At 46.6% G+C, this 25817-nt stretch overlaps 1 protein-coding gene across 1 annotated transcript in view; it reads left to right on the forward strand.

Annotated features, from left to right (window-relative positions):
* CUX1 (cut like homeobox 1) overlaps window positions 1–25817 on the forward strand; it is a 175631-nt gene that overhangs the window by 19494 nt on the left and 130320 nt on the right. The window lies entirely within an intron of this gene.

Consider the following 25817-nt stretch of genomic DNA (forward strand, 5'->3'; position numbering starts at 1 on the left):
AATGGGTGAAGCCCATGACCCTTTGGTTGAACAGATTCTTGTTTCCGTGTCGCAGCCCCACAGGTTATTTATTTGTGACATCCCAGTGCACCGCTACTCTGAATTTCCAGATGGGTTTCCCTTACTGGGATGAGCAGCAGAGCTCTGCCTCCCTCACCCAGTGCCCCAACATGGGGCTGAGTGCTCAGTGTCCCTGCGTCACTGCTGCGTGTCCCCACTCTGCGAGGAGAGCTGTAATTAACTTGCAGGCACTCATCAGAGAATCCGGCAGAGTGCCAGGAAATCAGCCCCAATTACTGTATTCACGTTGTCAGTAATGCCCACTTCATGGTTTCTGCTAATTTGAAATGGCAAGTCCCAACTTCCCGTAGCAAAATTGCCATTTTTATACTGTTCTTCTATTTTCTGTTCCTTATTCTGTTATTTTGACTCCATTAAATTACTGCTGTAAAGAGAATTACAAGCCATCTTGCAAAACTCTCATCAGGTAATTGCAGTGATACAATATAAATATAGTAGATCCAGAATTATTCAGCATGTGTTTAATACCATCTAACACAGATCTAAAAAAAAGAAAAAGGAAAAAAAAAGTACATTATTTGCAATTATTTGCATTTACCAAGGACCGTGCTCGGGCTGCTCCAGAAGTAATGCCTCCTGTGTTCTGTTGGCCCACTACACCAGGGGCACATGGTGGTGTGACAGTAGAGCTCGAACCTCCCCACCATTGCTTTGTTACAGTTTATTGCCATGCAAGTGATGGCAGCAGAGTGGCAGTCCAACAGAATAGTATCTGAAATGGGAGAGCATGTGGAGCAAAGGTGTGTCACTGAAACCCTCCGTGCAGAAAAAAATGGCACCCATTGGTTCTCATTTACACTTGTTGAACGTTTATGGGGACCAGACAGTGGATGTGAGCACAGTGAGGCTGTGGGTTTCAGCAGTGGTGACAGCAGTGTGAAAGAGAAGCCATGTTCTGCGCAGCCATGCAGATGGTTATGAGTGCAGCATGCAAGCTCTGCTTAATCACTGGCAGAAATGCACAGCCGATGGTGGCGACCATGCTAAAAAATAGTGTTGTGTAGCTGAGAATTTGCTCCATTAGATAGTTATGGTGCTCTTTGTATCTGGTGTAGTTTCCATGGAAATAAATAGGAGGCATTACTTGCAGAGCAATCTACATATTTAGGATTGATCAAAGGTACGTCAGCACTTAGAAAAATGTTCTTGTAGGGGCAGGAATTACTGCTCGATTGCAGCAGTAATGCAGTTGAAAATACATTCAGAAACTTGACTTTTTCGTCACTTTACATGAGGTTTTACGTATCTTCACTCTACTGCTGGTAGCAAGTTTCAAATTCAAGCAGGTCTCCTTTTTGTGTATGTTGTCAAACATTCCACATCTGAATCAGACGCTACAGCACGATGGAGCCGTGCATTCTGAACTGATTCTGCAAGGCAGAATAATGCTGTGAAACTGTTTTTCTGATTTCATTGTCTGTAATGCAGGTGACCCAGGATGTGACACCTCTGGTGCCTCGCTAAACCAGCAGGAAGGAGCCGGTCACTGTTAGCTGTGCTCTGCAATGCCTGGGCTGGATGCTGGCTCCATGGAGGAGTTACTTCTATGTTCTGAGTTTCTGAGATCATGCCTGGCTGATCTGATCCAGCTCTTATCCTTCAATATACAACAAATGTGATTATCACTTCGTAGACTTATTTCGCTTCCATAATGAGTTCCTGATAGTGTCACCTAGTAATAATCTGATATGGAGAACAGAATTAATATGTTCCCTTGTATTTCTCTAATGTTAGCTTAAGGGCTGGATCATTGGGTAAGAAGTATTTTAATTTAGCAGCTTCACGTTCCCTGCTAGATAGTGGTTGTGACAAGAAGATTGGTTTTGTTGGTAGTTCACTGAAACACATTCACTGCTGTTTTTTCTAGTTGTGGCTTTCCCTTGAATTCCTCGCTAACTTCCTTAGGAGCGGTGCTTGAGTTTTACTTCAAGAGCAAAAACCAATTTTACGTTTAGATCATAACTTCCATTAACCATCTTTAATGGAGCTTCTGTAGCTCCTGTTCAACTCCACATTTGGAGTTGAAGAGAAGCAGCATGAAATGCCAAATTCTCACCCTGCAAAACTTTCTGAAATGAAATCTTTGCCCTTTTCTCGATTGGCCCAATAGCGATACCTTAGAAGGAAGTAATGAAATGCATGCATTTTAAAAGAAGCAGCAAAGCAGGCGCTGTGCTCCCACCTCCTCATGTTGGTGTTTGGCTCAGTCAGCACAGCAGCCAGGACATTCTGCCATGGGCAGAGTGCACACCGTGCTCTGCCTTGTTTGACTCAGGGCAGCTTCTTGTTGTAGGGCTCTGCTTCCTCTCAAGCACACTTAGAGCAGCACTCTAAAAGATCTGATCTTAAAATATTACGATCTTTGGGCCCTGTGCTGTAGCTTCAGTAGATGTGACTGGTGAGCCCACGCTGGCACCTCGGCCCTTGGCGCATTGATCGGCGTTTTCCCTGTTTGCAGAACACTTTTTTGAGTGCATCATTAGAGGTATTGTAGGGATTATCAGGTGAGTTTCCCCTGCAGCTTTATTCTTAGCTTTTGGCACTGCATTTTGCCTATGTGGGAGATTCTAGATAGAAATAATGCCTATTTCCACATTCTCTTTTTTAACACAGCCAATAATTGTATGTTGTCAAACAGTTGTTCTCTTTGCTATCACCGTATCTTCATAATTCTGTCCTTGTCTGGGTTGATGTTTGTTGCCATTAACTTACCTGTGCCTGGCTTACACAGCCTGGTGCATGGGCCATGGTGGGAAGCCCAGGTTTGTTCAGAAAGCGAGTTCAGATAGCTGGGATTTGGGCAGCAAGTAGTGCAGCCACCTCCATCTGGGAGCTGAAGACATTTTACTGTCCACAACAAATCTTCAGAAAGATGGCCTGGCACTCTGTGGAAGGTGTCCTTGTTCATGGCCTTAGTGCGAGCGCCGTGGGCATGAAGTGTTGTTGCTCTTTCCTCTGAAACCAATTGTAAACAAGGGTGGAGTTGCTGGCAGTGCATTTTTCAGACACGCTGTGCCTTTTATTTTTTCCTTTCCCTGTTCTCGGTTTTTGGGAGGATTCAGGTATTGCTGCTTAGTTAATAGGGACGGCAGCCTGCTTTTTAATCTTGCATCATGTGTAGGATCCGCGTTCCGACATGGTGAAGCTTGTGGACCCTTTTAAGTACAGCTTCATTATTTATAAGGCATTAATCAGATTAATTTCGTAATAGTTTCCTGCTAATCCTGCCATTGTTCCTTAACCCAGAACCAACGAAAGCATGATTTTAATTCCCTTTTAGTTGCTGCAACATCCTTTTATTATCAGTTACATTTTTATTAGAGTACTTTCAGACAGTTGTTTAAAACCTGAAAATGATCGTGCAACACCTTAAAATGATAGCACTAACTATTTTACTGCTGATAAGAGGACAATTTATCAAGCAAATCCCCTTTTTATTAAACTCGTGTTTCTTTGTCAGTAAAACTTTGTAGGTTTCTTGCTTTCTGCATGATCCCAGCCTTTATTCCAGCAGACAGAGGCTGACATAACCCCAAATTAAGTCAGAGCACCTGCATAGGCAGCCCCATTGATTCCAGTCTTTACCACTGCTCGTCTCATCTGCAATAGTGTTTTAAATACTCCAATATAAACGTATGTATGTCATTACAACAAGGCTGTTATCATCAAAATCAAAAGGTCATCAGGCGGATTTCTGAATGGCTGTACCTAAGAAGCACATCGTTTTCAATGCTGATGAAAATTTATGTTTTCTGCACCAAAAAGGATGATTGGGAAGAGCAGAGTTTTACTCAATAGCTTATCATGATAGGGTCATTGAGATGTCAATTACATATTTTATATTTATAGAGCACTTCTGCTCGAGAAAGATTCCTCCCAGACACCAACGCGTGTGTATGAGAAAATGAATGATTTTTCTTCGTCTTGAAATGGGAACGGTTCGGAAATAGGAGGTGTGTTCTATGAAATGAATCCTCTTTCTATGGGGGCTGTCTGAGGTGCAGAGGTTGTGTTGCAGTTGTTCTGCGAGGGGTTTTTCTGGATCGTGTAAACAGAAATGGATTTCTTCCCGGATCTGGGCTTCTCTGAGGCCGCCTCCACGGTTCTGATGTGACTTATTCTTGTAACTGATTAATGAGAGAATGAAAGTTTAAAAAGCACTCACAACTCGCTTCATTAACAGCCTTTCTCTTTTTAGAAATTGTCTACATTCTGCTTTTGAACCGCCACACCAAATATCATTTTACAATCCCATCATGTGTCCTTCCTAAATTAGAGTAGATTTCATTGCTCTGAAGGAGCTCCACAGAGTGCATGCAATTCAAAGGAAGCATTTTTTCACGTTTTTGGGATAGACTCATTGTATCGGCAGCAATTGCTGCTCTGTTAGTCCATTTTTTTTTTCCATGAAAGACTTGTAATAGAATCATAGTGACATTAAGGCTGGAAAAGGCCTCTAGGATATCAGTCCAACATCCACCTCCCACCAGCACTGCCCACTGCCCGCGTCCCTCGGTGCCACATCCCCACAGCTCTGAACATCTCCAGGGATGGGGAACCCCCTCCCCATGCAGCTGTGCCACTGCAGCACCGCTCTTTGGAGAGGAAATTGTTCCTCATATCCAACCTGAACCTCTCCTGGTGCAACCTGAGGCCATCACCTCTCGTCCTATCGAAGCAGTGCTGATCTCTTGTAGTCACACAAGTTTTCAGTGCTGGCTGTGAACAGCGCTTGAATAGATGATGCTAGGGCTGGGCAAGATCTGGATCTAGCTCATCTGTATGAATATTTGGGGGCTCTATGGGGAAGAGAGGGCTCCTTACTCTCTGCTATAAGTGAATGAGTCTTCAGTGCCCACCCTTGGGAACAAATTTACTATCAGAGAGTTTTAATGTCACATTTTATATGGTCCAGAACAGCTCAAGTTGCTGTTTGCAGTTGAACATCTGTTGTGGTCCCATTAACGTATGGTTGTGTTACACTGGCAAGTAAAGCATTTCTGTGCACATTCTGGAAGTGTATATTAATATTTTGAGATTTGTTTTTATTGTTGTTTTTGGGGATCAAAGGTGAAAAATTCAAACCCGTACTTAGTTGGTAAGCAAGCATTCTTCCTCAGTTAATAGAATCATAGAACTGTTAAGGTTGGATAGACCACTAAGATCACCCAGTCCAACGATCTACCCATGGCTGTGGCCACTCCAGGCCATGGGCCTCATGTGACACTGACCCTTTTCTGGAGCACCTCCAGGGATGGGGATTTCACCCTGTCCCTGTGCGATGCATCCCTGCCATTTCTGAGAAGAAATGTTTCCTAATACCCAACCTGAACCTCCCCTCGTGCAGCTTGAGGCCATCACCTCTCATAGTGTCACGGTTACCTGGGAGCAGAGGCCATAAAGGTGATCTGTGTATAGCTACTATTTTAAGATCATAGAGCAGTTGTTGATGTCCTGCATTGAAAAGTATCTTTTATTACAAGGAACAAGCAGGTAAATTATTCTTATTCTTACTATCCACAGCAGTGCAGTCAGACCACTGGAGGTGCTGTAGAGGCTCCTGGGAGTGCAGAAAGTTAGGCTGATGTCTTGGGAAGCAGGTAGTTCTGGGAGACTGTAATTAGAGCAGATTTTATGAATATTTTTGTGTTCCTAAAATTGCCATCATGTATTATCTCAGTTAGTCGTGACAATAACCAGCAGCAAGGGAGAGAGGAAGTGGAAGGAAAGGGGATTAGTACACAGCGATGGGGCCGTCCCTCTTTCTAAGAGATGTTGCACGATGGGCAGCTGAACTGGAGCAGTCATAAGTAGCCCAACCTCTTCTTTCTTTTTCCTGCACCTTCAGATAGGCAGCCTCCAAAAAGCAGTGTCCTGAGATTTTCCTGTTAAATCATGCTCAGAATTTTATAGTTTGGAGCAAGTGCTGTGCCAGAATCCTAACTGCTCAGTTGTGAAAGCAGCTTTTCAAAGTAAGGAAGGAGCTCGGTCCCACATTCATTACGAGGCTGTTGCAAGGAACTGCATTGTTTTTATGGCTTTGCGTTCTTTGGCTCAAAATGTAGAAATCAAACAAGAGATTCTGCTTCTTATTATACAGGTGCGTGAGTCAGCTTCTTGTTTTGATTTTTAAAGCCTTTTCAATTGTGTAATAAAGTCATGTTGAAATGCATTTTAGCACTAAGTGTGCTGTTTCTCTAAAAGCTTCACTGTAGCTGTCTCTAGAATTATTCCATTTTCCATCCAGATGATGACAGCTACCCACAGTAGGAGCTCCTGGCTCAGCACCCAGAGTTACCAGAGCTCAGCTGAAGGTAAATGCAGCTTAAGGTCGGATTGGGCTCATGAAAACAGGAGTGACCAAGGGAGACCTGTGTGCAAATATTGTTGTTCCTAATCCGGGTCCCAGTAGATAGGAATGCTTTCTGGGAAGGTCTAGGTTAGAAGTGAAGGAAAATGAGATTCTTGCTGTTAGGCTGGGCACAAAGTCGTGCACAGTGGAAAACTGTGTTTTGTGTAGTGTAGGAGATTGGACTTCTATTCCTCAAGTCCTTTTAAGACACACCTTGTCTTGTTTTAAATAAAAACCACTGACTTGTCTATAAATTATGCAGTTAGTTTTGATTTTCTTCTGTTTGACTGAAGCAGTTGTTTCACCTCTAACTCAGGTTTGTTAAATGTAGAAAGGCAAAGCATCCAAGAAAGATGAAGTTTCCCATTCCTTGATGATCTCGCTTACTGACAGAAGTGCATCTTCCCTGTCAGTGACTGCAGGTTCAAGTTCAGATGATTTGGTGCTTAGCTGAGAGCAGACAGAATCATAGAATCATTGAGGTTGGAAAAGAGCTCTCAGATCCCCACCTCCATCCCCACCCCCCCATGCCCACTGCCCACGTCCCTCGGTGCCACATCCTCACAGCTCTGCAGCACCTGCAGGGGCAGCGACCCCCCCGACCTCCCTGGGAAAACACCAGTATAGAGAGTCAGGTAGAGGAAACAGGACCTGGCTTCGTACTTGTAGATACGTAAGCACTGCAGTTCCTATGGAAAGATAAAAATTAGCTGTGTACTTCTGTTGCATTTTTCTGCAAAGCGTATTAGCAAGGTGCATTAAGAAAAATGTTCTTCGCGACTTTGAGGCTGCTTAGTTGCAATGTCAGTAGGGGAGGATCTGCAGCGGGGTGTTGAGTGTCTACAGGACGAGTGGCCGTGGTGTGGAGCAGAGAGGAGATAAACCAGCACTTTGGATTCACCACGTGTCGGTAAGGGAGGCATCCCTGGTGCTCTGCATTGTACAGAAGCCAGACCAGGGAGGCTGGGCTGAGAGGAGCATTGCCTTCATGCAGCCCTCATTGCTTCCATTGCTTTGCACTTCGTCCTGTTGAGCTCTCTTGGATCAGAAGTGCAGCACCCACAGCCAGCGAGGTCACAGCTGCAGCACTGTGCCCAGCACTGCTTGGGCAGAGGAATTATTTCACATCTTATTGGCATGCGTGTGGGTTTGCTGTTCACAGCTGTGATACTTTCCTCCTTTGAAACTGCAGGGCACTGCTGAGCCCTCACCAGCATGAGATCCGCTGTGATCCCAAGGTGTTTCTCACCCATTTGTTCCTACAGAAAACACAATTCTTTTCAATCTTGGGGTTCTGTTGTTTTTTCTTTCCCAGTTGTTTTGTTTTGTTTTTGCTTTTTTTTTTTTTCAGTATAAAAGTGCAGGGTACTTTATATTGCTCAGCAATGGGTTTTCTTCCAGGCGCTTACAAGCAGGTGATTATTTGTTCTGTAGGGGCTTTTTGGTTGCTGGTAAAGGTGTCCAGGCTCCATCTCCTTTTCTGAACTGTATTCTTTGTTCTCCATTTGAAACTGAAAGTAGATGCCCATTATAAAATCTACTGCATAATGTTTAGCTTTGGTTGTGACCAGAGATGTTGGGCAGTTTGTAATGTACAGGCATCTGAATCTTGGTTCAGCTGCTGATAATTGAGACAACCCTTCTGTTTCTCAGCTCTGTGCTCTTGCCTCCATCTCATTGTGCATTTTGCACCATGCATGCTCCTCTTTGAGCACAGTCCCAGGGCGCTCCCTGTTCAGCATTATGCTCGACTACACGCTCCGAAACCTGAAGGCAGCAGTAACAAGGTGTGACAGAAGTTGATTGCCCTGATTTTTACTCCTTAAAAATGTGCAGAGTCAAGTCTGAGGTGGTTCTACTGACACTGTGATTGAATTTACTGAGTCCAGTGATGTAAACACACAGTGACGGTCCGTACTGGGGACCCAGTTGGGAGATGCATGTATATGCATTTATTCAGAAGCTCACTGATGCTAATGGATGAAGACAAGGGGTGGGAGGGCAGAACTGATAACTTTCCGGGGGATGCAAGCAATAGATACTGTAAGGAAATGAAGTGCCTTATTAAACGTGGTTAACTAGGTGTCCTGACAAGTGCTGGAATTGCGTTCGTTATGTGATGTGTGCTGTGAAGGTGCCGTTAGGAGGCATCGTAAGAAACGTGACAGAGGATTTCAGATTGGTTTCCTGGGAGAAAAGCCTGGCTCTCAGGCAGTGCCGGGCTCTCCTTCCTCCCTCGGTTATTTCTGGGATTGTCATACTGTGCTTTAACTCTGTGGCTGATACGTGTGATTAATATTGGTTAACGAAGCCAAGCATTGTTGCTACTTTCTCCTGATAGCCCACTTTTTGGAACGTTTGGGGCTCTTTTGACTTCACAGTCCTGGCTCTGTCTTCATAAAGGAGCTTTAGAAGATAGAGAAGACGCTTTCATGTTTAACCAGTTAACTGTGTTTTAGTCTTGCTTTTTTCTGAACGCTGGCATGATGGTTTTTATTGTATGTGGAGTTGGAAGAAGTCGTGCAGCGAAGAGATGAGCAGCTCTCACAGTCAGTGGATTCACTGATAGCACTTATGGTCGTCCATTACTACTCCTGAAGAGCAGCTCTCCTGCTCCTAGACCTGCCAGCGTGTGGTCCTTCAGAACACCATTTTGGGAAGGAGGAAACACGGCTGTAATCAAAACAATTACTATCACAGTCATTTAAATGCAGAAGGAGAAACTAATGTGTGCTCCAAAGGGATGTAAAAAATGCACAAGTAATTCCTGGTTTTGAGGTTAGGTTTCTGATGTCCATGGGGAAAAGTTAATTCTTACCTTTCACTTTCAAGTGAATATTTCTGTATTCATTTCTCACTCTGCATTTAAATGAACGTGAGAGTAATCATTGTTTTGATTACAGTTGTGCTTCCTTTCCCCTGTAATGGTGTTCTTGAGTACCCCATGCTGGCTGTGCTAAGAGCAGGGAGCTGCTCCCAAGGAGGAATAATGGACAATTATGTGAACATTAGCAGAGATCTGTGGACTTCTTAGGACTCCCCAGCTCCTAGAGAACACTTCTGCTGCTCTTCTCTGCGACGTGGGGCGGCTCCTCCGTAGGTCACACCAGGTGGAGTTGTGCAGCTCTCAGGCGAGCACACAGAGGGCTGCCTTCATTTGCCAAAGGATGACAGCGGATCCGTTGCGTCCCACTCCATGGAACCTGCTTTGGCAGGGGTGTTGGACTCGATGATCTCTGGAGGTCCCTTCCAACCCCTACAGTTCTGTGATTCTGTGACATTGGTGTCTTTGTGTGTCACTCCTAAAAGCCAAACTGCAGCAACACCCCATAACTCAAATACAGACCTTTCTCTTTGTAGTGATGGGTGATGACGTGCTCTAAGCAGAACTGATGCCTCATCGCTGCCGTTCTTTCTTTCCCCTGCTTTCCATCCACTCCCTCCTTTAATATTATTACTGCTTTAATAATTATTACTATTTTTGCTGCTGACATCGTATCTGTGAGCGGGAGATTAACAGAACAATTCCATTGGCAGCAGGTGAGCAGCGTCAGTGCTGGAATCCGCTGTGTCCTTTGGGATGTGACTTGGTGGGATGTGGCCAGGGGGCAGTGGGAACCTGCCTGCAGATGAGGTGGGGGGAATTCTTTTGTTGCTGCCGTTCCTTAAAGCCTTGTATGTACAGGATACTTTTCTGAATGCTTTTAGTCCTAATTTTTACTTTAAAGCCAAAGATACTGGGAATATAATGTGTTTTATTTAGAATTATGGTGCGTGTTGGGGTGGCTGTCAGTACAAAGGCTAATGCTATTTATTAAGGTCCTGGTTTTATTTAATAGCCAGATGAATGGAACAGTTAATAAAAGAAATATTGCTTTATTCCCTGACATTTATGTCCTTGGTTTCCAATAAAGAATTGAAATTATGAATAGTTGATGGTTTAAATTGATGTTTTATGTTGAACGCTAGCTATAATTTCCCCTCTGAGAATTGTAATACCGAGAAACAGATGGTTTTTCACAGTAACAAATTGCCATGTGTACGCTGTACATAGTGCTGGCTTTCAGATGCCTTCACCTCCAGCACAGCTCAGCCCCAGCGCCGCAGCTCTCGGCGATCCCTGCTCCACACAAGGCAGCATCGGTGCCTGGGGAGACAACAAAGTCCTATGGGTTGGGCTGGAACAAGCAAGCCTGCATTACACAGACACCACAGGGCCCAGGGGCGGCTTGGTGCTCCGTCAGGTTACAGTGTGCTTTGCCTGCAGCTCACAGAGGATGAATGAGGGCCCCCTCCCACCTGCCCTCGTACCTCTGGGTCGGAGCATCCCCAGCTCTGTGCAGCCTGTGGGAGCCAGGCCGCTGCATCTGAGCTCTGAATGCTCGTTTGTGCCTTTTTAAAGTGTTCCTCACTAATTGTTACAGTGGGGAGGTGGTGTGAGATGATTAGCAGAGCGCTTGGCAATCCACAGTCAAAACTGCACTTTTTATAAGCTAATTATCTAGGGAATTGGTTAGTAATTATCACTGCTAAATGTTCTCGGCTAAAAGGTACGTGCAGCATTGGCACTGAAGTCGCTTTAAGCTGCACTTAGGGCAGAAGGAGGATGGAGGTGAGCAGGTTTGGTGCCACACAACCTGCAGCAGCCATCCCAGCACATGGCCATGGCACAGCATCAGTGGGCACTGAAAATGCACAGCTCCCAGTGCAGGGCACTTTGTGAGTAAGGCATTCATCATTCAAAGCATCACGTTAAGAGTAGAACTGGATTGTTCAGTTGGAAGGGACACACAGAGGCCATCAAGTACAGCTTTCAGTACAGAACCCTGACGAGCTCTCCTCTCGTTCTGAGAGGCAGTGGAACTGCGAGGTCTCTGCTTGGTGAATCCCAGCACCCCCAGACTTTTGTATCTCTTACAAGGTTTGGACCTGAGCGTTGTTATTTGGCGCACCTTGATTTAAACCAGTGGTGAAACAGAACTTTTTTAAGCAGCTGAAGTTGCTGGGATGTCGTGGCGTTAATCAGACTTGTTACCTACCCTGATTTTTGTGGTTGCTCTGCTATTGCCTTATATTCAAAACAGTGAAGAAATGCATCAGCAGTCCTGGCTTTCCCTGTTGTCCCCTTTTGGCTTAATGTCAGGAAATGGCCCTTTGCAGTTGGTCTGACTCCGTGCTGCTGCTGGCGGATAAAGCACCAAGAGCTGCAGGACTGGAACTGAATGTGGGCATTGAACAAGGGCAGCCAAGGTCGGAACAGCTTGAGATGATTGAGAATGCCATTCTAAATCTACCAACTGGTGCTTAATAAGTTACCTGGAACCAGTTCCTAGCAGTTCACATCACAGGGCTTAACCAGGAAAATTCAGCAGCAATCCTATCTAAAGTAACTGGAGTGTGGGTTGCAAGTTAAGGCTGCTCCATGAAGCTTGCAGCTTCTTAAAGCTTGTGTGATGAGAAAATCACAGTCAGAGTAGTTTAAAAGTGTGTTCTGTTGGTTGCTTCTACTGCACGATTAGAAAGCACAAGACCCAGTTGCCATTAATTGTCCAGTAGGAAGGATTGGACAGAGAGGGTTTTTTGTACGCTGCTGGAGAAGTGGGATGAGCCAGAGGTGGGCAAAAGCCTGTATTGGTTCAGAGTCTGTGCCGAGGGCCATTAATGCACTTTATTTATTGCTCTTACCTTGAAGAATTCTGCCCTTATGTGGCTGGGTTGAAGTCCCAGATGAGGGGAAGATGGGACGGAAGGTTCAGGGGGTTCAGGAGGTCCATACCTGCAGAAAGAGTGCAGGGAATCAGGACTTGTGTGTGTCGGATCTTCAATCGCTGCATTATTTCTTTGAAATTCATGTAAATCACACGAGAAAGTTAATCCAGTATTTTTAGCCTGGATTTCTCCAACCGAGCTCCTTTCACAGAATCACACAGAATCACAGAATATCACTATTACTTTCTTCTCCATTCTTTTTCCCATCCCCCTCTTGGTCTGCAGTTCTTATCCAAGCAGAATGGAGCACCCCATGCCTGGCATCTCTGCATGCTTGCTGCCCCGGCTTGAGCAGGGAATCCCAGGCAGGGCCCGGACCCACAGAACCACAGCATGGTTGGGTTGGAGTGGAACCTTAAAGCTGGGGCACTGCAGGGATGGGACAGCACCGCCCTGCACTGAGTTCCCATCTCCTAATGCACTTCTCTATAGTGTAAGTGTGCACAGATGATCACTATAGCACGTTTTAGTGGAGTAACAGTAGATTTAATGTTGCACGCAACAGATTATCATCACAGCTTGTGTGACCAGGAGATGAATCTCAAGGACACTGCAGTGATCTTCCACCTTGGGAAGGTACTGAGCATTGCCAGCGGTGCTCAGCAGCACGGAGAACAGAGAGAAGGGGTTTGGCTGCAGCCTGCCTGTCCATGGGCACTGTGAGCTGTGTGCAGGTGCAGCCGTCCCTGTGCTGTGTGCATCCCATACAGCAGTGCTCGGCCCTCTGCTCCTGCTCTTAACGAGTTTCATCGCTGCTCCATATAAATGAGGCACAATCCGAAGCTGTCAGACCTAAACTGTGCCTTGCATATACACTAAGTGAATTTATTCAAATTTCTCTTTAAAGCCGGGAATATTTATAATAAAACTTGTCAGGGCTTCAGTTAACAGTTTACACTGGGAGTATTTTTGGTTGTGAAATACAAAAACAAGTCCAAGAACGACTCTGCGAGCTGATATTATTCTGGTTGCCTCGCATATGGAAAAGTCGTGTTGTGATTTCAACAACAAATGAGGAAATTGTCAAAGTTCTGTGAAAATTAATTAAGCTCAAACTTGTGTGAAAATTAATTAAGCTCAAACTCCTATGAAAATTAATTAAGCTCGAATGAAAATATGTTAAAACACTCCTCAAATTTATACTAATGCGGCTGGCAACAATTGCAATAAAAGAGCAGCAGATGCCTCTCATTCTGGTTGCGCTGCTTCTGTCTGGGGCTGAAATTGGATATACATAGGATGAGGGGGAACGGCCTGAAACTGGAAGAGGGAGGTTTGGGTGAGCTGAGGGGAAGAAATGGTGCAGCCGGGGCTCAGCACTGCCCATAGAGCGGCTCTGCCCCACAGCTGGAGGTGCTGAGGCCGTGGCTGGGCGCTGGGCAGCCTGAGCTGGGAGCAGCCCATGGCACAGGGGACGGAGCTGCGTGAGCTTTAAGGTCCCCTCCGACCGCAGCCGTTCTGTGCTACCACAGCACGAGCAGCAGGCTCATTTTTTATACCCTGTGATGTTCCTGGGGAAGCATGCGGCGTGGAAATGGCTCCTGGAGCTGCGGGCTCCCATTTGCTGTCTGTCTGCTATTCGTGTCAGCAGCATTTCCCCAGCCCACGGCCGTCTGTCCTCGTGTATCCTGTCTGAAGGTCTGTGCTGGGGCAGAGGCCAGTGCGGAGCGAGTGCGTCCCGTCTGCGTTTCACTTTGTGCTCCTCAGTACAAATATGTAAAATCATATGTTTGAGTGGAGGAAGCGCAGAAGTAAACAGTATATAAAGATGACTTCTGAATCCCTAGCAGCAGAAGGGCTGGCTGCACTACGGAACTGTCAGAAGGAACAATAGTGGGAGCAAATCATGTCTTTTTTTAGCTACTGGGATAATATTTTGGAACAGAATGAAGGCTATAGCTTACGAATCTCATTTCCCTCCTTGGCTGTATCAAACGCAGAAGGGGAATGAATCTCACAAATGTCTGCTGGCACGTTAGAAAAAAAATGAAAGCAAAACACGGAGTTCTGGAAGTGCTGCATGGAGTTTGTGTGCTGGGCTGAGCACACACAGCCCGGAGCATCCCTGGGTCCGATGGGAGCACCGTGGAGCTCAGCCCCGGGTGCAGCCTCTGGCTGAGCCATCCAAAGCACCATCTTTGTCTGCTCCTGCATCCAGGGCAGACCAAAGCCCTCCAAAATCAGCTGAACCAAATGCGTGGAAGCCTTGATGCGAACAGGAAATTGATCCTCCAGCACAGCCGTCCGGAGCGCCAAAAGCTCCTCTTTCAGGAAGATAATCAGACACAAAACGTTGCAAGCTCATCAGCTGGGTTTCACTTTGGTATTTACCATCGGTTCGGTTTAAAATAAGCATTTAATTTGTTCTCAAAGTGTATTTGGAAGCCTTCGTTCAGGACCTCGCAGATAATAGTGCCTGAGCGTTTTGTTTTGTTATTGGAAAGTGAAACCAGATGCAGTGTCGCCATCCAGGGCTGGCTTTGGCTGGCTGGGAGCTGTGGGAGAGTGCTTTTATCACATTGAGAGCGTTGTATCAGGCCTGGCTGGAAGGGTGTGGGTTCCACACGGGGCTTTCAGATGTTGGAAGAGAAATCCACAATGCGAAGCAGCAGAATGAGACCGTCCTGTTCATAAACGGGAGGAGAAAAAGAGATTCGTTTGTGATTAATTTGACAACTCCCAAAGCTGTCAGTACAATGCAGCTATATTAATTTCCATATGTACTACGTGGTTGTGCTATCTAAGCCTCCTTTCTATGCTGTGGGACCAAGTTCTTGTGCCAAGTGTGAAACCAAACTGCTTTCTGGATTGAGCGTCACTGTGGGACCCTTTTCTGCACCAGCAGAGTCTCAGCGATGCTGCAGCTATTTGAGCACAGGGTTACTTTTCCATGTGCAATGTAGTCAGACTGCTGTTTGTGACGGCCATATAAGAAATACCCACTTCAGATTTACTTTCCAAGCAGCCCTATCTGCTCTCTTCCTGCTGGTGTCTCTCGGGATGATGTGTTAAGGATTGTCCCTGAGGGGATGCAGAAGGAAGAGCCCACTGTGCTTGCCATGCACTTAACCCACAGCCCACTGAAATAAGCACAGCGTTCACCTTTCTGTTCGTGCATCCCTTCCAAGCACTGCCACAGCCTCATCTGTGCCATCCCAACTCATCCAGGTCTGCGCTAAGCACATCTGAATCTTATTGACCACTTCTTTTAGAAGATGATGAATCCCCGTTCTCCCAGAGCAAATAGATTTAATAGAGCAGATTTTTTTCTTTGATTTATGTTGGCCATGAGCAGGAAGCAGGATTTCAGCATCCAGTCGGCAGTGCTGTGCAATTTCAGAGCGAGGCGGGCAGTGTCTGTTGTGCTGCCCTGTGACAAATGGTGCGGGGAGTTCTGGTGTCAGTGCATGATGTGTTCATACAGAACCAGAGCGCTCAGTGCTGCGATAGCTTCGAGATCGTGCTTCCTTGAAAACTTGCTTTGAATGGACCTTGGGTATGTGTGAGGTCTTCAGCTTACTGGTTAGAGAGTGAGGAGAGGCAAAACCAAGCCTTGAGAACAAAGATGAGGTGTTAATCATAGAAGCACTGAACGGTGTGAGGCCATCTGCTCCCACTGCCCACGGTGCACAGGGACACCCACAGCTCCATCAGTGCTCTCAGCCCTCCAGCCTGACCCTGGGGTCTGCAGGGATGGCACCACTCCTGTCTGGGCAGCCTGCACAGTGCCTCACCGCCCTCAATGAGCTCCCAGGAGCAGTGCTGCACTCACTGCAAGCAGCAGGCTGCTGTGAGCCTTTAATATTGAACACAACACGACCTGGCTGACGTGGCTGCTCCTGACTTCTCGAGTATTTAAATACTCGTGAAGTGTAGTGAAGTAGAGTGAAGTGTACGCTTGTGCTTAATGTACCTGATGCACTCAGAACATGGACAACAACACTCCATTTTTAAGCTGGATTCTATATAAAGTTTAATTTTTAAAGGCATCTATAAATTATCAATGACATCTGTTCTGAAAAATGTCAATTCTTGTCCTTAAGTTAGTGGAATCTTTTTGTCTTGTGTAACATCCTCTTCACATTCAAGCCCTATTGACACACGGTTTTCAAGTGACACGTTGCTATTCCAGGACCTCATTATTTGGACGAATCTCGTTCTAATGTAATGACAACATTAAGTAAACACAACTATTTCTGGTGCTCTTCTAATCCCATGGCGATAACTACCAATGATCTTGGAATCACAAGGCCACTCTTGGTTAAACTGACCTATCTGCAACCAAAGAGGGGTTAACGCACTGTGCTGAGTATGAAAAGTAACGAGGAGGAAAAGAAAACAGAGGCTCAGCCCAGGAAGATGGGAATTCTGAGATAATATTCAATGTGCCCAAAGGGACAATGCCGCCTCTTGTTGTTGCTGTCTATATTTAGACACCATGCTCATATGCAACTTAAAATACCTAGAATAGCACAAAGAATTTTTTTTTCCCCTTTCATTTGAAGTGGCACAGCACAGGGCTGTTAATTTCGGCTTATCACAGCTGACACTTGATGGGGGGGGGGGGGTTGGAAACAGCAGTTTGAAGCTTTAACTCTTTCCTCGTGTGCCCCTTGAGAGAACCTCTGGGCTCTGTGAGCTCTCCTGGCTGAGCTGAGCTCCGTACCCCTCGTGTAGGAGAGCTCGGTGGGTCGCTGGTTGATCTGATGCCCACTGTTGTTTGTGCAGCCGATAAGGGGCAGAACAGCCATTAGTGAACCTTCCGGCAGTTCACTAATAGGTTTTGCTAACTCTGGCTTCCTTCTTACATCAACTGAAACTCCTGATTAGTGAATGTAAGCAGTGTGATTTATACTGCAATACTCCAGTTTGCATAAGCCATGATTTTCACGCTGTTGGGATCGGTGTTTCTCCTTTTCTTCTTTTGCTTCTGCTGTTTCAACGCAACTCTTCCAAGTTTTACCCCATTATAGGTGATAGGATGGTGTACTTCCAGCTGATGAGACACAGAACAGCTTCAGTTGAAGGTGACCTTAAAGCTCATGGATCTCCATCCCCTGTGCTATGGGATGGTGCCCAGCTCAGGCTGCCCAGGGCCCATCCACGGCCCCAGCACCTCCAGCCATGGGGCAGCACTGCTCTATGGGCACTGCCAGGGCCTCGCTGCCCTGATTGCAGCATTCCTTCCTCACGTCTAACCCTCTTTTACTTGAAAGCCATTCCCCCTTGTTCTGTCAATACGGATAAATATATATAAATATGAACTTCATGAACACATTGCTTGCTTCATTGCACTGGTTTTTAAGGATAGCACTCCGGAGTATCAGTTAGAGCTGTCAGAAGTATTGGGCAGAAAGATAGAAGAAGAATGGCTGCCATCCTTCCTTAAGCTCCACACTATTAAAAAGCATATGGAATAGAGCTGAATTCCATCCCTCCTCTTGCAATAGGAGCCAACAGCTGTTTGTGCTTCCATTATCTGATAATGGCAATGAAACATTTCCCTGCTTTTGTAATGATAACTTCAAGAGCAGCATCAAACACAGCTTGTTGGGCAGCATTGTCTGCTTTGATGAATCCCATTCACAAGTGAGTTACCTCAGCCCTGAGGTCTGGAGGGCTGTGACACTGTGAGGGCTGCTCCTGTCCCTCCATCTGCACCATCCAGGGGGGGCTGTGCTGGGGGAAGGCTGCCTGCCGAGGAGCTGGGCTGCCGTCCCTGATGCTGTCTTCTTATGCTTCTCCTGGAAGAGCCCAGGGCTGTGCTGATAGGAGCGCGGCCCCGAAACAGCCAGGGATTTCTGTTCAGTTCCTCATTCCGTTCCCTGCTGTTCCACCGTCTCTGTCGGTTTGCTTTTCAGGAGCTGGCTGTTCCATTTATTTTATTCTGTATATTTTTCATTACAATGCTTTCAAGGAAATAGTTCAATAAAGCAGTTTCTGAGTCCACAAGTCTCCTCGCTCAGCTCGTCCTGGTGGCCCCATCCCCTTAGGGCCACGCTCTCCCATCACTCCTTCATGCACACAAAACTCCATATTTACTTCCATTCTTGCAGCCTGTTTGCCCAGGTTTCAGTGCTGGGTTTGAGGAGCTGCAGTCTTCTCCGTGTTGAGCCTTCAGAGGCTCTGGCTGTCACTTCTGAGGTGCGTTGGAAGTATTTTGCTGGAAGCTGCTTGGACTCGGTGCTCTTTGGAGCAGTCTTTGGATCCGGCTGAAAGCTTTCTTTACTTTATCACATGTTATTGCTTTGGACATAGCTGAGGTAGTGCAGAAATGAACGTGTACAAAAGGCAGTCGTGGCAAGAAGCTGAAAGAAAAGATTTTTCTGGATTTAGGGATTGTTGCGGGCGTTGTTGGAATTCCTCTGTCAGTCCCATCAGTCAGTTTGGACCTCCCCTGTTTCTTTTCCTTTAGCACTTAGTGCTGGGCTGCTCGTGGTGCTAATTGGTATTTCAGGTAAGCTGTAATGGAAGCTACCTGCAGTCTGCTGAGGTGCATGCCTTCAGTTTAAGTGAAAATGTGAGTTTCACAGCATCTCACTCTGGTTTACTTGTACTTATAAACGCGTTTCAGAGTAATACCGAGTTGTTAACAATTCAGGTTTTACTGAAGAGTATCTTCACAGAGGCACAGAGATGTTGGGGCAGGAAAAGACCTCTGAGATCACCACCAAGTCCAGCCCCAGCCCAGCCCACCATGCTGCTGACCGTGCCCGACAGACACCTGCACCTATCCTAATCCATTGTCCTACATCACTTCTACAGTCTTGTGAAGAGTAGGAAAATGGTTTTGAGAAAAGGGTCTGACTGTGTGTCCAATTCCATGGCACTGCAGATTAGGGAATCCTGCCATTAGGAGTAAGGTAAAAAGTTTGCAGCCTGGGCTGAAGTGATGGTAGATAAGTCCATCTGCAGTTGCCATATATAGTCATACAAGGAAAAGTCTGCACAAATCCTCCAGACGTTTATGGACTTCTCTGATTCATCTGTCAGAGCCAAACAGCTCCAGCCAAGAGATAGGGAATTTGTGAGCCCGCACCGAGTCGCCGCAGTGCTGCGAGCCGGAGGAGCTCAGGGGGAGAGGAGCAGGAGCAGGAGGAAGGGCAGCGCTCTGAAGGCTCTGCTTTTGGTGGGAGGTTCAAGAAGATGAGTAACGTTCTGGAGCTTTTTAAAAACAAAAAAACACACCAAAAAACTTGAATTCATTTCCGTTGCTATCATCAAAAGCCGGCTTGCTAAATTTAGCAGTCTCCTATAGACACTGGGCTTGTGCTAGCAACAGTAAAACTATTTTTCCTTAAGTGCAATTTGTCACCTCCCCCTTCTGAGTTAGGAGAAGATAAGCTTGTATTAATGCTGTTGATTTATTATTACACAAGTATGTCTCATTTTAATCTGTTATTGAGTTCATTGTGATTCAGCGCTGGGCTCGCATGCCTTCTGTGATGGAAAAACAGCGCTCAGAACAGACAGACTCAGCTCTGTCTCTTCTCCTTTCTAAATCTTCAGTCCTCTGCGTTTCTTCCCCCCGTCTTCTCATCCCCCCGCAGCGCACCGGGGCAGTTCACAGTTCACCATATGAATTTGGGAATTGCTCCCAGCTGAGACCATATATTACAGCGTGAGGAGATGCTGCTGCCCCAGAGCGCTTTTTGTGGGATTTTTATTTCTTAAGTTCAGCTAACAAGCACAAAATGCATTGAAGAAGGCTGCAGTGAGGTTTTGCTTTCTTTCATCTGGATGATTCATTTATTTCTACTGTGTGCTACCAAAGCACATGCGCTATGGGCAGCACAGAGGTTCAGCAGGAACTTGGCCGGGAAGCGCCGTGGTAGCAAAAGTTTGTTTTCCCTTCAATAGCTTTGTGTACAGAAGCGACGTGAAAAGATGTGCGCCGTGTTTCGTTTTTATTTAGGTCAGGGGGATGACAGTTGGATTGATTTTGAGGTGTTTTTAGCAGGCATGCTGAATTAGACGTAGTAAATCATAGCATCGCACGGCGCTTTGAGTTGGAAGGGACCCCAAAGCTGCCTGGTCCCACTGCCTGCACTGCACAGGGCGCCCACTGCCCGAAAGCATTGACACTTACATTGGAAGAAGGGAATGCTGACTGTAACGATACAAATCTGTACCTGTGTTCCTACATGCAGGTGTGCTGGTGGTTAATGACACAGCCGTGTGATAAGTAACGGTAGGCAGAAGGTTTTGCAATATCTGATGTCCTGTCAGCTCACAGCCTGGCCCTGACTCACCTGAGGTCAGTACGGATCTGGGAGGAAAAAAATCCCTTTCCTTCTTTTAATATTTAAGACGGAATTATTCTTCTTCCAAACTTAGCCTGTCTTTAAAGCAGTGCATTGATATTTGGGACGTTTTTCCACTCTACCTCATTGCAGTTTTGGAACTGGGTGCCCATCCCTGCAGACCCCCAGGGTCAGGCTGGAGAGCTGTGAGCACTGGTGGAGCTGTGGGTGTCCCTGTGCTCTGCAGGCAGTGGGACCAGATGGCCTCTGGGGATCCCTTCCAACTCCAACATGTTGTGACTCTGTGATTCTGTGATCCCAGTCATTTTTAGCGGCTGCACTGTGCATACGTAGCAGGACAGAATCCCCCCGCTGGCACACTGGGTTTGGCCTTCTACCTGTAGCTCAGGTACGATGTGCTGATTCACACACAGCTCTGCCAGTGGTGGAGGGAAGGTGGAAAATTACCGGCGCAATTATGGTTTCACATTAAATACTCCTCGTTTAAAATCCACCGTGTGAAGCATTAGTCTGTGTTTGAACTGGTGTTGTTAATTGGACCACAGCACTCGTAGGTGCCTTTTCTGCAAAGTCACGGCCCGTGTCATTAGCTTCTCATTAGGCACGTTAATTTTTTAAGGCTCATAATAATTCCCTTTTTTTCAGACGCTCCCCATTTTACACCGAGGTTTTTAGTGATCAGCCTTTCATTTGCTTGGAATTGGCTCTTTCCACAGCTCTCCTACCTGAGTCATTTTTGTTTGAATGATCTTTTTTGTTTCCTAGCAACTCCGGTTTTAAAGTTCCGAATTGTTTCTGTTCAGTGTCTTTTGTAGCCAGTGTTAACTTGCTGGTTTATAAGTGACACAGAGGTTCCAGTGTGGTTCTGTGCATTCATTTGTAAAGTCAGGTTAAAAAAAGAATATTTTTCAATGTTATGTATAGTCTGTGTGTTTATATATAGATATATGTATGCATATATGTAGACAAGAGTTCTTCTTTTGCACAGCTGATTCTTTAAACAGTTGTGAGGTAGCTGGTCTGTTTATACGTTGCTGCATAAGCCCAGGGTAAACTTGCTAGCTTTCAGTTTATTTGAGCTTGGAAGAAGCTGAAAGAAGATTGCGTTCAGATTTGTTCAAGTGAGCAGTGCCACAGAGCAAAGTGGCAGCCGCAGCAGTGCAGCCATGGGACACCTCTGCCAGCGCTCCACTTTCCTCCTGCCCAGAGAAGCAGGGTTTATCTCCACCAGCACAGGACACGGGATGAGCCCCCAGATGCTCAGTGGTTACTGGGAGCCCCGCTGTGGAGCAAAGAGGGGATTTCCACCAGCAGTCAGCTGTTGGGCTCGCTGTTCTGCAGGACTGAGGATGCTGCCCAGCACAACCTGCCTCATTTCGGGGCATCTCCTCCCATCTCCATCCTGCAGTGCATGCCCTGCTAACCTCCCCAAAGTGTCAGCATCTCCCTCTGAATCACAGCACATGTGTTTTGCTCCGCTCCTCCTCGCAGCTCGGAGCCCACACCGAGGCAGCCCTTCACAAATGGAATATTTTTTCACTTCTTGCTGGGTGGGTCTGTGCGCTGAAAAATAGGTCAAGAACAGTAATCTAAATCTACTGCTAATAAATAATTAAAGCTAATGGAATTTGCACAAGATCTGGGAGCTGAAATATTTCAGAACGCTGTGGTGTACATTCGGCGACTGCAAATTGGGATTTTTTATTTATCATTGTGCTGTGTTGAAACCTATCTATAAATGTCCCTTAAAAATCCACATCTTTTTGTGTTACTATATCCAAATAACTACAAAGTAATAGAAAATGGTTAACATCGTGATTCATTCTTTAACGATCAGATTCCAAGTAAATACTTTAGCACCCTTAAGCAATAAGAGCTTTTATATCTCATTAAATCGTAGTTTAGCTTGAGCAATAAATGGTTTGCTTGTATGATTTAATTTGTCTTATATTTTAGGAATTAAATAAGTCATGTGGGCTGCTGCACGGTGCCTGTTTGGACAACTGTCTGGGGTGTCAGTTTCAGAGCAACGCCAAGTGAAAGCAATCAGAGACAAAGCCTTGTTTCCCATGTTGCACCTCCATGCGTGTGCCCAGGATCTCCGATGGAGGAGCTGTAGGTGCTGCATTTCTTTGCAGCCGTCCCATCTCAGCAGCAGGCAGCAATGGGCCCACAAGAGGGACTGGCAGGAGGGCTCCTCCTGGGGCTGTGCCCTTCCTTCTCTGTAGGTGACAGATACATACATCCAGCAAACCTGTTGGGCTCTTGGGTTTCCAGTGCTTGCTTGGTTGGTTGGTTGATCATCGTTTCGCAGCTCTCCCAGGAGGTGCCCGGGGTTGGGGGCTCAGCCTCACCAGGCCTGAGCCCTTCGTTCTGCGTGGGCTAACGAGGAGGGAATGCAAAGGGATGGGATGTGGCAGTGTGGGCAGCTGGCTGGGGGCAGGGCAGCTCGGAGATGTCAGCAGTGCTGCAGGTGGCTGTGGCTCACAGGGACGTCTGCCCTTCCCAGCGCAGCTGGCAGCCCGTGTTGCTCTCAGCGAGGTGATACATGGAGCAGATCATGGGAAGTGTGGCCACAGGCATAGGAAATGATGTTGCCCATTTCTTTTGGTTTGGTTTTGTTTCACAGCAGCACGATAGCTGCGCAGATGATGAAGGTGCGTGCAGGTCGGGCTCAGCTTCCCGCGCTGCTTTATCAAACCAGGGTCAGAGGGCTCTTGTTGTGACATTCAGAGATAAGCGTTTGGGAAGTAAATGAGATCGAGAGTCTGAGGGGAGATCAGAAGATGCTGTGCAGCTTCAGACCTCCAGTAAATTACCAGCACGGCGTTGGTACCCTGACCGCTGATGTGTCCTTTGTACTGCGCCGTGTATTGAGATAGAAAGAAATAATGCAGTTGTGTGAACGATGCGTTTGTCGCCCAGGTTTTTCCCATAGATTTATTCTTGGCTTATTTTCCACAGAGTTATTTTTAATGCGAATGGAAAGGGAGTTAAAAATTGTTTGGATTCGGATTTCATTGTGTGGCTGCTTAATCAAAATATAAACCAGTTGTTTGTGCTCCTGAAAAGAGGAAAAGGCTGCATTAGCTTTCAGCTATCAGATTTGATTCAGACAATGATACAGCATCCTAATTCATCGTCTCTGCTTCAGATATCGAGTTTGTCTGTGATAGAGTCTTGTTCAGAAAACAGCTCCGTCCCAATACATCATCTGCAGAGAGGGAGACCGAGCACGCTGGGCAGCACGGGGAAGCAGGCAGATAATGCCATTGTACCGGAGCGCTCCGATACGGCACTGCGTTGTGCTGATAAATTACCACTTGTTTTCATGTTCAATTGCACGTATGGTTGTAGCTGCTCTGCTGGGGGGTGGTGATGGGGGGCGGTGATGCAGGCTGCATGTGAGCTGAGCACCTTTCCTGTTCTGATGGCAGCCCAGGCACTGAAGGCCACCACACTCAAACACGGTGTCCTTGCTACCGGCCCCGCTCGCTCCCCCGGGCCCAAACTTAACGTCCTTCCTTCTGTTCAGTTTAGTGACAAAGAAGGTAAAATTCCATTTGATGTTAATGTCGGATTTCAAGACCGAGTCCGATTTGGAAATTTTCCAAGCTGCCAAAAAGAAATGTCACCAGCACAGTGTTTGCTGGTGACTCGTGGCATATGTGGTTCTGATTTCTGCCTGTTTGTTTGCACTTCCCTTTTGCTGTGAGCTGTCTGGAGATGGATGCTGTTTAGCTGGGGCGAAGCAGGCACACAGGCAGGGCACAGGGAAGGTGTGTTCCTCAGCTGTGCTGTCTGCCCAGAGACCTGCATGGCAGGTAGGGTTATCTTAGTGAACAGCCTCGCGGGGCTTTGCTGTCTGTGCAGGCAGGTGGGGTGGGTGCCCGTGCTTTGGCACTGGGAGCAGTGCTGGGTACATGACAGCTGTGCAGCAAGGCTTGGGGTTGGTCATGGGTTAAACCTCCTCTGTTTCCACTTTCATGAAGTGCTGCTTTGCCTGAGTGGTGTAATTTTTCCCTGTTTGATGAAGTTTAAAAGGATGCCAGCGTCCTGACTGTCCATCGTGTGTCTCACTTTATATTTCAGCGTGCATTAAGATTTTGGCCCCAAATACAGGCATTTATTTTGCCAGTGATGGTTTTGTGTTTTCTTTGATGGCATCATCATCGGGCTACAAGGAAAACACATTACAAAACGTGCAAAGCCTCCTGGCCTCCCTCTGTAGTCAGGAGATGGGAAAAGCTGCTCAACCTGCTGCTCTGCTCTGGGAGAGGCATTACTGACAGGCAGTCGTGGTGCACACGGGCAGCACTTACCCTTCTTCTGTCCCAAAACAGACGACAGAAAATATCAGGAAGCATTAAGGTGTAAAAACAGAAGCGTTTATGGGTTTGGTACGGAAGAATGAGCTTATAAAGCAGTGACATTATCCTGAGCTTGATGGGGATTAGCTGTGTGGTACTGCAGTAACCAGGAAAGCAGTGAAATTTGGCCAATCATTTGTCTTTGATAGCTTCATTTACGTTCAGCCCCCTAAGCCATCTCTCAGGGAGTGCAAGAGCTCCTGCTTCTCCAACTCTCTCCGCCACTTGTCATTTAAATGACAACAACCGCTTCTCCAAAAGCCTGCTTTTCCTTCAGCAAATCAGACTAAACCTGGTGCTGAGGGTATTTTGGTGTGTGGTTCGATGTCCAACTTGCTGCATGACTTTAGACGGAAGCGTTTTTGCACTGGAAAAGAGAGTGTCCCACATTTTTATGTGGTGACCCACTTTTCTGACAGGGCCACCCGTCCTGGGTGACCAGCCTCAGTGCTGCCCTGCTGGAGCCACGCAAGGCCAGGGCCTTGGGCTGAGCCTCCTGCGCTCTCTTTCTGGCTGCAGATGTGCTGTGCAGTTACTGCTTGTGCCTCAGCAGTGGAAGATGATGGCAGAAATGGAGTCACAGACTCACAGAATGGCTGGGTTGGAAGGGACTCACAGCCCTCAGCCACGACCCCTGCCATGGGCTGGGTGCCCCCCTGGCTCAGGTTGCCCAGGGCCCATCCATGGCCTTGGGTCCCTCCAGGGATGATTTCTGAGCCAGGGCCTCACCGCCCTCTGACTAAAGAATTTCCCCCCATGTCTAACATAAATCTCCCCTCTTTAGTTTAGAGCCATTCCCCCTTGTTCTGTCATCGTCAGGCTGTGTAAGAAGTTTTTTGGCTGTGCGTAATGGAGAGGGTCCACTATTAAGTCACAGGACCTCACTCTGCTGGCATGCATGGGATGGTATTTCTGAGAACTGCTAAGAAAATGAGACCTGAGTCAGCTGAACAGTGAGAGTTTTATAGAAGATGTAACTAC

This window comes from Lagopus leucura, unplaced genomic scaffold, assembly GCF_019238085.1.
Source record: "Lagopus leucura isolate 7727_CA_CO unplaced genomic scaffold, USGS_WTPT01 Super-Scaffold_100024, whole genome shotgun sequence".
NCBI classification, from domain to species: domain Eukaryota; kingdom Metazoa; phylum Chordata; class Aves; order Galliformes; family Phasianidae; genus Lagopus; species Lagopus leucura.